Source organism: Peromyscus maniculatus, chromosome 20 (assembly GCF_049852395.1).
Source record: "Peromyscus maniculatus bairdii isolate BWxNUB_F1_BW_parent chromosome 20, HU_Pman_BW_mat_3.1, whole genome shotgun sequence".
NCBI lineage: Eukaryota > Metazoa > Chordata > Mammalia > Rodentia > Cricetidae > Peromyscus > Peromyscus maniculatus.
In genome coordinates, this window is record NC_134871.1 from 3,390,063 (window position 1) to 3,401,631 (window position 11,569).

The 11,569-nt window shown below is 41.0% G+C and overlaps 1 pseudogene; it reads right to left on the minus strand.

Moving 5' to 3' along the window:
* Nucleotides 1-4,140: 4,140 nt before the first annotated feature.
* On the minus strand, nucleotides 4,141-5,509 carry LOC102915088 (glycerol-3-phosphate dehydrogenase 1-like protein pseudogene; annotated as a pseudogene).
* Nucleotides 5,510-11,569: the final 6,060 nt, after the last annotated feature.

Below are 11,569 nucleotides of genomic sequence, written 5' to 3' on the forward strand. Positions count from 1 at the left end.
GACTAAAATTCCCTTTGGACCTTGGTACCTCACAATACCACCATCTAGCTCCATCCCCTGAATTGGATTTCAAGACAGGCATTTGTTCTATACTATAGTAGCAAAGCCATCAACAAGGCAAGGATTTTACATCCATAGATTGAGTTTCTAATCTAGGTTCCATTGTCCCCATCACAGCTAGAAAGAAACATCATCAATAATGGTTACAAAAGCAGATGACACAGAGAAATTGCTACCTTTAGTTAGCAGAGCTCAAACTTAAGCTTTTTGCTGTCATGTGCAGATTATGATAAGCATGTTCTAGATCAGTGATTCTCAACCCATGGGTCACAACCCCTTTGGGATCCCATATCAGATAATGGGATTATCATTATACCTACATTATGATTCACAATAGTAGCAAAATAACAGTTATGAAGTGGTAATGAAATAATTTTATGGTTGAGGTCACCACAACATGAGGAACTGAATTAAAGTGTCAGCGCATTTGGAAGGTTGAGAATCACTGTTCTAGATGGACATCAACAGACTTCAAAGCAAGAAGGATCATTTCAGAAGGAAGGATCTGGAAAGATCGAACCAATTGGAGAATTGGAATGCAAAATCCAACATTCTCTGTCTTCCTTGTTTTTCATCATCAATGTAACAGTTGGCTTACAATTCCTTTTGTAAATTGAAAACTCACTCTTTGTATAAAGGCCCATTATGGCAACTAATGAAGAAAAAGGAAGCTAAAAATGCAGAAAACTATAGTGAGAGCAAATATGCAAGTAGATTATCCACTTAATAGTTACTTGTTAAACCATGATCAACCCAAAAGATAAATAGTTAATTATGTTAAGTTTTGAGATATTGTTTAAGAGTTAGATATGGTGATCTTTGCCCACATCCACTTGTCCATTATAATTAACATTTTAATGCTGGCTGACTTTAACATCAAGAAAATGAGAAACAAAAATCACCTCCACTAATACGGATTTGAATCCCATCTATAAAGTTTATCTGAGATAGATTCAGTCTTACAGGCTACTTGAGTGGGGAAATTTCCAATGTGATCATTAAGAGAATGCCTAGTTTTAGCAAACAGACTCCAGGAACACATCAGAACAATTATCCACCATGATCAAGTAGGCTTCATCCCAGGGATGCAAGGGTGGTTCAACATACAAATGTCCATCAATGTAACACATCATATAACCAAACTCAAAGAAAAAACCACATGATCATCTCACTAGATGCAGAAAAGGCATTTGACAAAATCCAACACCCCTTCATGATAAAAGTCTTGGAGCAATCAGGAATACAGGGAACATACCTAAACAAAATAAAGGCAATTTATAGCAAGCCAACAGCCAGCATCAAATTAAATGGAGAGAAACTCAAAGCAATTCCACTAAAATCAGGAATGAGGCAAGGCTGTCCACTCTCCCCATACTTATTCAATATAGTACTTGAAGTTCTAGCCAGAGCAATGAGACAACATAAGGAGATTAAGGGGATACAAATTGGAAAGGAAGAAGTCAAGCTTTCCCTATTTGCAGATGACATGATAGTATACATAAGTGACCCCAAAGATTCCACCCAGGAACTGACAAAGCTTATAAACACCTTCAGCAACATAGCAGGATACAAGATCAACTCAAAAAAATCAGTAGCCCTCCTATATACAATGGATAAAGAAGCTGAGAAGGCAATCAGAGATACATCACCCTTTACAATAGCCACAAATGACATAAAATACCTTGGGGTAACATTAACCAAGCAAGTGAAGGACCTATATGATAAGAACTTTAAGTCCCTGAAAAAAGAAATCAAAGAAGGTGTCAGAAAATGGAAAGACCTCCCATGTTCATGAATAGGCAGGACCAACATAGTAAAAATGGCAATTTTACCAAAAGCAATCTACAGATTCAATGCAATCCCCATCAAAATACCAACACAATTCTTCACAGAGCTGGAAAGAATAATACTCAACTTCATATGGAAAAACAAAAAAACCCAGGATAGCCAAAAGAATCCTGTACAATAAAACACCCTCTGGAGGCATCACAATCCCTGACTTCAAGCTCTACTATAGAGCTACAGTAATAAAAAACAGCTTGGTATTGACATAAAAACCGACATGTGGACCAATGGAATCGAATTGAAGACCCTGACATTAACCCGCACACCTATGAACATATAATTTTTGACAAAGAAGCCAAAAGTGTACAATGGATAAAAGAGAGCATCTTCAACAAATGGTGCTGGCATAACTGGATATCAACGTGTAGAAGGCTGCAAATAGATCCATATCTGTCACCGTGCACAAATCTTAAGTCCAAGTGGATCAAGGACCTCAACATAAATCCAGCTACTCTGAACCTGCTAGAAGAGAAAGTAGGAAGTCGTCTTGAACACATTGGCATCAGAGATCACTTCCTAAATATAACACCAGTAGCACAGACACTGAGACAAACAATCAATCAATGGGACCTCTTGAAACTGAGAAGCTTTTGTAGAGCAAAAGATACGGTCAACAAGGCAAAGCGACAGCCTACAGAATGGGAAAAGATCTTCACCAACCCCACATCTGACAGAAGACTGATATCCAGAATATATAAGGAACTCAAGAAATTAGACATCAAAATGACCAACAGTCCAATTAAGAAATGGGCTTCAGAACTAACCAGAGAATTCTCAACAGAGGAAACTCAAATGGCTGAAAGACATTTAAGGAATTGCTCAACATCCCTAATCATCAGGGAAATGCAAATCAAGACAACTCTGAGATACCACCTTACGCCTGTCAGAGTGGCTAAGATCAAAAACACTGAAGACAGCTTATGCTAGAGAGGATATGGAACTAGGGGAACTCTCCTCCACTGCTGGTGGGAATGCAAACTTGTACAACCACTTTGGAAATCAATATCAATTGGGAATCAATCTCCCCTGAGATCCAGCTATACCACTCTTGGGCATATACCCAAGAAATGCTCAATCATACCACAAGAGCACTTGCTCAGCTATGTTCATATCAGCATTGTTTGTAATAGCCAAAACCTGGAAACAACCTAGATGCCCTTCAACTGAAGAATGGATAAATAAATTATGGTACATATACACAATGGAATACTACTCAGCAGAGAAAAACAATGACATCATGAGGTTTGCAGGCATGATGGATCTAGAAAAAAATCATCCTGAGTGAGCTAACCCAGACTCAGAAAGACAAATATGGTATGTACTCACTCATAGGAGGATACTAGATGTGGAACAAGGATGACTAGACTGCTACTCACATCACCAGTGAGGCTACCTGGAAAACAGGACCCCAAGAAAGACACGAGGATCGCCCAATGACGGAGAAATGGCTGAGATCTTCATGAACAACCTGGACATGAGTGGGAGCAATGAAGGGCAAGGGTCGAGGGAAAGAGAGCGGGAGATCCCAGCTGGATCAAAAACAGAGAGGGAGAACAAGGGATAGGAGACCATGGTAAATGAAGACCACATGAGAAAAGGAAGAAACAAAGTGCTAAAGAGGCCCACAGAAATCCACAAAGATACCCCCACAAAAGACTGCTGGCAATTGTGGAGAGACAGCCGGGACAGACCTACTCTGCTGATGGGATGGCCAAACACCCTAATAGTGTGACAGAAACCCCATCCAAGGACTGAGGAATCTGGATGCAGACATCCATGGCTCAGCCCCGAGTAGAGTGCTGGGAGTCTAATTAGCGAGAAAGAGAAGGGTTTATATGAGCAAGAATTGTTGAAACCAAGGTTGGATAAAGCACAGGGACAAATAGCCAAACGAATGGAAACATATGAACTATGAACCAAAGGCTGAGGGGCTCCCAACTAGATCAGGCCCTCTGAATAGGTGAGACAGTTGATTGGCTTGATCTGTTTGGGAGGCATCTAGGCAGTGGTACCAGATCCTGGGCTCATTGCATGAGTTAGCTATTTGAAACCTGGGACTTATGCAAGGATGCTTGGCTCAATCTGGGAGGAGGGGACTGGACCTGCCTGGACTGAGTCTACCAGGTCAATCTCAGTCCTCAGGGGAGACCTTGATCTGGAGGAGGTGGGAATGGGGGGTGGGCTGGGTGGAAGGGGAGGGGGTCAGGAAGGGGGAGAACAAGGCATTCTGTGGCTGTTATATAGAACTGAATGGTATTGTAAAATAAAATTAAATTAAATTAAAAAAAAAAGAGAGAGAGAATGCCTAGTTTCGGGTACTAGAAACACACATGATGAGAAAGAAAAACACACTCACAGATTTGTGAGTGCTTAGCTGTTACCCAATACCTCATAGCTAATAGTTCATAGCAGTTTGCCTCTTACAACCAAGACAGAAAGATGCAGCGATTCAAATATATTCAGTATTTAAGATTATAGTCAAATATGGATCTGCTTGTCAAGTCCTGATTTCCAAGAATTCCCATGTAGGTGAGGCAGAACTGTCCCAGCCATCTGCCAGATGCACTTCATATCTGCGCAGGATGGCTCTGGAGGCAGGTTAGCATCTCTGTGGTAGGTCTGCCTTCAAAGCAGATCTGATACACCGTTGTGAACAATGGAAAGTTGTGTAGAAGCTTCTTAAGGAAGCAGTACACTAAGGCAGAGGTCTTGAGTCCTTGAAGCTTCTGCCCATTCAGCACCTCCTTCTCTAATTTTCCAATAGTCTTCCCGGTCCTGGCGAAGGTGGCCACCTTGTACTCACTGCCTCTGTAACAGGTAGTGATGAGGTCAGCCAAGCCACAGCTCTCCAGGAAGGTGGCTGTGGACACCTGGCCCTTGCAGATGATCCTGGTGAAAGCAATCATTTCTATAAGGCCAAAGCAGATGATGGCAGCCTTACTGTTGTTCCCGCAGTGGAGACTATCACAGAAGGTGGTTCCCATAGCAACAATGTTTTCCAGTGCTCCACAGAGTTCCACAGTGTCAGCAGCATCCACCACAATGATGCAAAAGTTGGGGGTCTCTAGCAGCTCTTTGAAGAGAAGGCCATTCTGAATGACTTTGCTGCTGATGGTTGTCTCACAAAACTTCCCAGCAGCTACCTTGCTAGCTTTATTAGCCCCCACCAAGCTGACATTCATCACCATCTTCTCTCTAATGATGTCGGAGATGAGCTGCAGCCCTCTTGGGCCCTCGTCTATGCCCTTGATGTGTGTAATGCCCAAAGCCTTCTTGCCAATAATCTCATTACAGATTTTTGTGAATGAACTAGAGTGGGGTGGTGAACACCAGCAGATCTGCATCCTGCACTGCCTCATTGATTTTTGGGACGTCAACCACATTTTCTGGCAGTTTGTGTCCTGGAAGGTATTTGACGTTTTTTGTGGTCATGATTTATGATGTCGGTCTGCTCCCTTCCGTTCACTGCTTCTTCAAAGACCCACATCTTGACTGTGGAGGCGAACTCCTGCTGGTTCTTGACATTTGTCCCAATTATTTTTGCAATGGCTGATCACCAGTTCCCGGAGCCTATGATGCACACTTTCAGGGGTGCAGCAGCCATGCCCAAGCCAGAACTACAATACACACCTTAAAGATTTTCAAAATGCTATATTGTAACCCTACACTAAGTGTAAATATCATTTGGAATACTCAGCAATCTACATATTTTAGATATTAATCCCTCTCAGATGTGCAGTTGGCAAATATCTTCCCTCATTAGGAAAACTTCATACACACTTGCAGAAGAAGAAACTTGGACCTTCTCTCTCACACATGCAAAAACTAACAAAAAGTGTTCCACGTGCTTAAATTGAAAACCCTGAAAATGCTATCAGAAAGCATAGATGATAGCCTTTATGGCACTAGCACAGTCAGTATATTTCGCATAAAACTTTAAAAAGCACAGTGCAGGCAAGTGGCATTACATCAAACCATGAAGACGGTCATGGAAGCAGCTCCTTTATAAATGTAGGGCACAGTCTGTGCAATTTCTGACAGCAATTTGACAATCAATGTAACATGGGAATGTGTGCCCAGGACACCACTCAATTCTCCTTTCTTTCCTTTCTTTCTTCCTCTTTTTATTCCTTCCTTTCCTTCTATTCCTTCTTTCTATCTCTTCCTTCCTTCCTTCCTTCCTTCCTTCCTTCCTTCCTTCCTTCCTTCCTTCCTTCCTTTCTTTTTCATGAAATTGCTTTGTAGCCCAATGTAGCCTCAAACTTAAACTCTCTCCATCTCCTTGCCCTAAACACTGGAGTTCTAAGTGTGCAGCATGCCCATTTCCAGTTCATTCTAAAGAAAGATTATCATCTTGTGTCCAGAATTGGGTCCTGGGTAAAGAGCTCTATCAACACTTCCTGATTATCAGATACTTTTCATTCCTGTGCAGAATTATGAGTCAATTGCAGTCTCTGTATTCTCTCTAAAGATGTATCTGTTCTTCCTTCACTCTTACCTGTCTACCACATGAACAAGACTAATTCTTAAGTCTTTAAGGCAAATGTAGTGAAAGAGGCAGTACCAGCAGTATAATAAGGCTGATGGAACTTAGGTGTGGTGGTATTGTGTTCCCCAAAATATTGTGCATGCTAATAAACTTATCTGGGGTTAGAGAACAGAAAAGCCACAATATTAAACATAGAGGATAGGCAGTGGTAGCACACACCTTTAATCCTAGCATTCGAGAGGCAGAAATCCATGTGTCCAAGGATACAGACAGGCATGGTGACTCATCATGCCTTTAATCCCAGAAAGCAAGCCTTTAATCCCAGGGAGTGGTGGTAGAAAGCGGAAAGGTATGTCAGGCCTGAGGACCAGAAACTAGAAACATTTGACTGGTTAAGCTTTCAGGCTTCTAGCATCACAGTTCAGCTGAGAGCCATTGGGATGAGGACACAGAAGCTTCCAGTCTGAGGAAACAAGACCAGCTGAGAAGTTGGCCAGGTGAGGTTAGCTGTGGCTTGTTCTGTTTCTCTGATCTTCCAGTGTTCACCCCAATAACTGGACCCAGGTTTGTCTTATTAATAAGAACTTTTTAAGATTCATGCTACACTTAGGTGTTTTTCATTAAAAAAAAAAAAAAACAACTTGATGGCATATTGCATGCCCCATTCGAAGATAAGGACTGCACATTAAAGAAGAATAGAAAGGTCAGCTGCAGGGGAGATCTTAATTGTTTGTCCTCTAAACCATCTCTCATCATGACTTATTGCCAAGTGCAAAGAAAGAAGAGGCTAGACCATAACAAGTAAGAGTAAGCATTCCCATTAAGATGTTAAGAACCCCAAGGCAGAACTCTGCCTCCTAGTCATGTGCATACAAGAAGTTTGAGAGAAATCCTGTTGGCATTTTTTGAACTCAAAGTTGGTGGTATCGGTAGCAGATGAATTTTGCCTTCTGCATTCAGGCAGCCCTGGGTTGGCAGGGAAAGGTCTGTTTCTTGCCCTATGGCTCTGTCTCATTGAGCACATAGTTGGATCCCCGTTGTTTTCTGTTAGTCTAAAGAAGAAACACACATAGAATGGAATTTTCTTATTGCTTTGTCCTGTTTTTTTACCCTCTCATCTTCAATCTGCAATTACAAAATGTGAATTAATTCTAAATTCTAGTACTTTTGTTTCACAATTGTATGTTGCAAATTTTTAGTTTAGAACTAAAATATGGATGATTATGAGAGAAATTAGGTAATTAAGAGTGTGTTTAGTTTTTGCATTATGAACTGGTTTTATTCCAAAGGTTCATTTGTATGTAGGCTGCCAACCATGGCCCAAGCAGTGAACAGATGCTAATTGCTGGGTGGCTTCCAGTTTGAAATGGCATCTGGCATGCCAGCAGCTCTGAACAAAGCAGTGTCCTTCCGTCCTCATGCTGCCTACGAAGGCACTGAATGGGGCAGATGCTCATTTCTCCTGAAAATGACTTGAATCTTGGAAGTCTCTTAGTAATTTTAAATCTAATTTAACATACTCCAGTAAAAATGCTGGAGATTAGACAAAATACTATCAGGTGTGCCTTAGAGATGGAGAAGCCCAACTAAATAGAACTAAGCCACTTACAGTCAGAATGAACCTTTGGACATGAGCTGGGAGCTTTGCCGCCACCCTGCCCTCAGCTGTTGAAGATGAGAAAACAGTATCAGAAAAATGGGTGGGAGTTTACGAAAAATACATCACAGAGATAATTTGTTCCTTTTACCTCTCGGTGGAGAGAATCAAGAAAACACCAGAATTGGTTTTCAACATGCTATATTGTAACCCCACACTAAGTGTAAATTTCATTTGGAATACTCAACAAGCTACAAAAAAAATTTTGCTAAATATGAGTAAGATATCTCAAAGAAAAAGCAGACTGAGGAAAAAAAATGAATGGGAAGAAAAAGATTGTGAGAAAGAGGGAGGGAGAGGGGGACTGAGGGGAGGGGGGAGGGAGGGAAGGAGAGAGAGAACCCAGGCATGACAGAGGCACTGGTGCAATCAACATTTAAAGCAGATAGGGGCAGAAGTGGTAAGAATGTGGGAAATCACATCAGGATAAAAGAGTGTGTGGGGGGGGCATGAAGACAGAAGAGTTGAGGCACTGAAAAGCTAGTTTAGCAGTCAGGAGCACGTACTGGTAGAGGACCCAGGTTTGGTTCCAGCACCCACAGTGGGCAGCACAACTGCCTATGATTTCAACTCTGATGCTTTCTTCTGGGTAACTGCTTTACCTGAAAAGAAAAGAAAAACAATAAATTTAGCAGCCAGTGACGGAGGATTTGGGAGAAGAGATTTCCTTACACAAAGACCTAAATACACAGATGGGAAGGGGCCGCCAAGCATGATTGATCAGCAAGTCACAAACAGATTTACCTGCAGACACATCCTAGCAAGAACATGAATTTCAAGCATGGGGGGAAATATGCTACAAACGTTTAGATGGAAGGAAAAATATTTTCTTCCTATAGGAACAAAAAGAAGGCTAGCTTCCTTTTAGAGTATAATACTTCTTTAATAGGACATTGATCCACAAAATACAAGTTAAGTCATGCTAAGGAAAATAAACTATAATTAAAATCTCATTTACTTAGTCTTTCATCACATTAAATGTAACTCCATATGGAAGCAAATATTTAACCTCACCTTTACTATACAAAACTTACTTTTCCTGCTTTAATATTATGACGTTTGCAGGTGATTTAAAAATATCCCTCATGACTTCTCATGGTGCTACACATTAACGTACCTGACTTAATTAAAATTTCTTCTTCACTTGTCTGTATTTCAAAGGTGACTTGCTTATGTCCTTTTATTGAGTCAATATAATTTTGGCTATCTCTGTGCAGAATCTAAAAGAAAATGTCTCTCTTACAGGTTCCCTAGGGACCTTTAACCAAGGGGTCCCAGTAAATTCAGAGACTATTAGCATTTCCTGATGTTTACTAAGTCTCTGTGATCTTTATGAGGAGCCTATAGAAGACTGTGTGCCAGCTTGCTTCTCTATAACACCTAATCTTGCCCAAACTGCATTAAAGAACAAACACTTTTTTTCCTTATTATCAAATTCTACAAACTCATTTTTCTTTTGGTTGTTGTTGTTGTTATTTTCTCTGACTTCCTTTTTAATTGGTAGTTCATACTTTAACTGTATTTGGTTGATTTCTCAAAGAAGAGATTGTATTGCATTTGACTACTGAGAGAGCCCATAGTCCCGGTGGGTCCTGGTTTCCACTATAAACACTCTGGTTTTTCAGGCAAGAGAGTACTGTGTGCAAATGAGTCCCAGTGTGTTCTGTTCAGAGCCAGGGCTAACCTTCTCTTGCGTCAACACTCTGCAGTGAGGGGAAAATAATTAGCTGCACAGCATATATCTTTAAAGGTTTGATAAAAGACCGTGAAGGGCAAAGTGAAGCAGAGGGGTGGGGGAAGGATTTTTTTTTTTAATTAAACCTACCAGGGAGGATGGTAAAGATACTCATTTCCATAGATAAACAAACCAGCCAAAGGAAAAGAACATCTGCTGGGAAGGGCTCCCCCAACGTGTAGCAGATGTGTTTCAACAACAAAGCATATCCTAAAAGCATTTCAGGATTTAATTATTCAACTGTTTCAGTGAGCATAGGAGTGAGGGATGGGCCGAGGCAGCAAATTGTAAATTTACTGAGTCTAGAAATTAAATTCCAAATGTAGCTTAAGATTTTACATGCCAAAGCATCAGTCACAACATATTCTGACTGATTTTTGATACACTCTACCCCACACTGCCTTTGTTCAGTCCATCTCACATGTACAATGGCTCCTGGCGCAGACCCATCCTCTTCCTCCCACGCCACTCACAATGCTCACATCTCCACTTACATTTCTATAATGACCTTCCATCTCATCTTATAGCCTTCAGATTTTCTCTGTGCTAAATTACTGCCCAGCTTCAAGGGAACTGACACCTTTTTAACCTTCTGCAGGAACTCCTGCACGCACACACGCACGCACGCACGCACGCACGCACGCGCGCGCGCACACACACACACACACACACACACACACACACACACACACACCTCACAGAGCATATACACACACAAATAAAATAAAATAAATCTTAAAAAAATAGGTTCAAAATTCATCATCAGATCTGTAAATTAGTAGGGGAAAGGGAGGTTGCATGAAAGCTTAAAGAATAATCAGTCCAAAGCAAAGTAGCATAAGGTAAAGAGGGCTGGAATAAAATAAACTGTTAGCAACAGAAGGTGTCTACAAATTAGCTCAGGAGTTCAGATGGGAAGGGCTATCTCTGAGTGACACACAATATATATAGCCAGACTCGAGCTTTCCCAGGAATAATCCAGGTTCTACAAGGTTTGTTATCTGAGAAACCAGCTGAGCAAGCACAAAGTATTTCATTACAATGACCCCAAGCAGCTAGAAGGATGTGACCTGGGCTCCTCTTCATCATCATTCATGGCTACTGTGTAAAAGTCCAATACGTTTTGCTGAAGAATCCCTCCTTCCAGCTCCTGCTCTGTGCTTCCCTCCTTAGTACATGTTTGCATTCCCCAGTATCTCCCACCTTTATGGTTTTGGATGTCTTCCGTCCTCACGATTCCCTATAACTTTTTAACTGTAGAGTAAATTCCTCCCAAACTTCAAAAAAACACCTCACATGTCTTTTCCTCTCTGATGCCTTTCCTGCTCACAGCTACTAAAAATGTTTTCAGGAATGGTCTCTTTCATGAACTTTCATTAGGCCTGCCACTATGGATTTAACAGCTACTATTCATTTTAAAATTCTGTCTTTAACTAGAACATAAACTTTATAAAGCCTTAATGTCCTCAGCATGTGTGTGTTATACAGATGAATGGTGTAGTCAATTTTATAAAGCCTGCACTCACCAAGTTGAGTATCATGGAGGTGTTGTGGCAGGAATACATAAGGACATATATTATCCCATACCTTACAGGTGTCACAACAGAAATAGTAAGTGCAGACTAGTGTTTGTGTCCCCATTATTTCATTTATGTCTGTGAATTAATGTTATGTCATTATGGTGATTTTTACTGCAAGTGTCAAAATACTTACCTAATTTAAGCAAGACACCCCAAATGTCTATCTATCTGTCTGTCTCTCTCTCTCTCTCTCTCTCTCACAC